This window comes from Penaeus vannamei, chromosome 12, assembly GCF_042767895.1.
Source record: "Penaeus vannamei isolate JL-2024 chromosome 12, ASM4276789v1, whole genome shotgun sequence".
In the NCBI taxonomy this organism is placed as follows: Eukaryota; Metazoa; Arthropoda; class Malacostraca; order Decapoda; family Penaeidae; genus Penaeus; species Penaeus vannamei.
The window spans coordinates 37,359,363-37,361,862 of NC_091560.1; the positions used below are offsets into that span (position 1 = coordinate 37,359,363).

At 37.6% G+C, this 2,500-nt stretch overlaps 1 protein-coding gene across 2 annotated transcripts in view; it reads left to right on the top strand.

The window, feature by feature from the left end:
* Window positions 1-2,500, top strand: part of LOC113800448 (serine/arginine repetitive matrix protein 2) — a 98,928-nt gene that overhangs the window by 19,783 nt on the left and 76,645 nt on the right. The gene's annotated exons all lie outside the window — the stretch shown is intronic.

Genomic DNA, 2,500 nt, shown 5'->3' on the forward strand with positions numbered 1-2,500 from the left:
TTGTGTGTGTGTATGAATGTGTGTGCGTGTGTGTTTGCGAGTTTGGCAGTGAGTGCGAGTGTGGTTCCTCCGAGAGACAGCGGCTGAATTCTAACACTGTCGCAGTTGGAGTACTTACATAGTTCATCCTAATTTGAATATTCATGGAGTGCAGACGCTATCCACTATCACCGAGTTACTAAGCAGATAACAGAGAATCCGTGAACTGATGCCCACGTAAACCATTTCTTGAAAGCTGGAAGAAGAAGAAGAAGAAGAAAAAGAAGAAAACACAAGTCATTTCCTAAGACTAGATAGCGTGGCTTGGGTAGTCTGCTCCTATAGATGTTTTTGTAACAATATGAACTCAAATAACAGTCGTTGATCGAGTGAAAAAGTAATTGAAATCCGACGCGAAATGATTTTATTAGCAATATTATTTTCTCTCGAGCATTCTAGGGAAGCAAAGATCGGTTCTAAGATAATGCTTGAATATCACTAATTATCATATTACACGTCATAAGTAATATTTATTTTCTTTCATATTTACTATCTATGTGCACAGTTTTTTTCACATCTACCTCTTGGTTTATCATAGGAACGTAGTTGGCATTTATAGAATTGTTGTCAAAAAACATATAACTTCATAACTTCACGTACTTATTTACAGAAATATTGTAAAAAAAAAAAGCGTCATATAACTTCATAACTTTACGTACTTATATACAGAATTGTTGTAAAAAAGCGTCATATAACTTCATCATTTCACGTACTTATTTACAGAATTATTGTAAAAAAAAAACGTCATATAACTTCATAACTTCACGTAGTTGACATTTACTGATTAGAAAAAAAGCGTCATATAACTTCATAACTTTACGCAGTTATTTACAGATTTATTGTAAAAAAAAAAAAAATCATATAACCACGTAGTTGATATTTACAGGATTATTGAAAAAAAAAAAACGTCATACAACTTTATTACCAAAATTTAAGTTCTCTCTTAAGAATATTCTCGTTTGCTTTGGTAGTTCTGTAGATTATCTTAGCAAAAATATGCAGATTGAGTATCCTTTTTATCTTTGTTATTATTGCACAGTGAATATATTATATTAGTTTGGGAACAATAATTTTTTCTCAGAGCTAGTACGTCTTGTCTACTGATAGTGAAAAGGATTATCAAATATAGTGAAGTTTAGGATTATGATCTGTTATCACTGCCGAAACAGGATTATCAAATACATATAGTTAAATTTAAGGATTATGTTCTATTATTAGAGACTAAATACCAGTATTAAACACGTAGGAATGTTAGTTTATAGAGTCTGTAAAGTAATATCATATCAATAATGAAAATGTTCTTACATAACTAGAATAAGCTTGATATACGTGTGTGTTCGTGCGTGTGTGTGTGTGTGTGTGTGTGTGTGTGTGTGTGTGTGTGTGTGTGTGTGTGTGTGTGTGTGTGTGTGTGTGTGTGTGTGTGTGTGTGTGTGTGTGTGTGTGTGTGTGTATACATGGATGTTAACACATAGACCTACACATTTGTGCGTATTTGGGTACGCGCTGTGTGAGTGTGCGTGCGTACGTGTGTGTGTGTGTGTGTGTGTGTGTGTGTGTGCGTGTGTGTGTGTGTGTGTGTGTGTGTGTGTGTGTGTGTGTGTGTGTGTGTGTGTGTGTGTGTGTGTGTGTGTGTGTGTGTGTGTGTGTGTGTTTGTGCGTGTGTGTGCGTGTGTGTGTGCGTGCGTGCGTGCTTGCGTGAGTGCGTACATGCGCAGAAACGTATATGGATAGAACCCATTAAAGTACGATGGATAGTTGGGAATATAAGGATAAGGACATAAAAGGAATGTGATGAATAGATTGACCCAAATTGTGAGATAACCCGAAGTACTTTATTCATTGATTTTTGTCACACAATCTACGCATAGTCTCAAAGGCTTAATAAACAGGTACTGCATCTGTACGTGAAGCCTAATACTCCAATCACGAGTTGCAATAACCCCCTTACCTAGTGTCATTGCAACCGCTACTCAAAAAATCAATAAGGTTGCGTGGGGCGGGCAGGCGGCACGTAGAGGACCCGAGTATACCATTTAGTCCTTACCTCCTTCTGTCCTCGTGATTTTTCCTGTTATTGTCATGCTTTGTGTCACGCAGTCACGCTGTAAGGGTGTCGTTTCGTTATCTTGTTATTCTCAGTTATTTTAGTTGTTTTTTGGCGTCATCGTGCACGGGTTTGTGTGCGCCGAATTTCAGACGCTTTTGGGAATGTGTGTCTGGATTCTGAATCGGCTGCGTTGTCGGAGTTTAGTCGTTCTGAAAGCAGGAACTATGAATTATTGCCCAGACTTTGATTGCTGTTGGTAAACACTGGGTAATTATTCTCAAGTAGTTGGGAAAAAAAGTTTATCGGTGTACTTAGTATCGTCATGTTACAGGGGTTTGATGTTTTACGCCCAAAGGCAGTTTTACGATATGCGTTGAGAATGTCCCCACAGAAGAGCTGAAGGATTGCAGG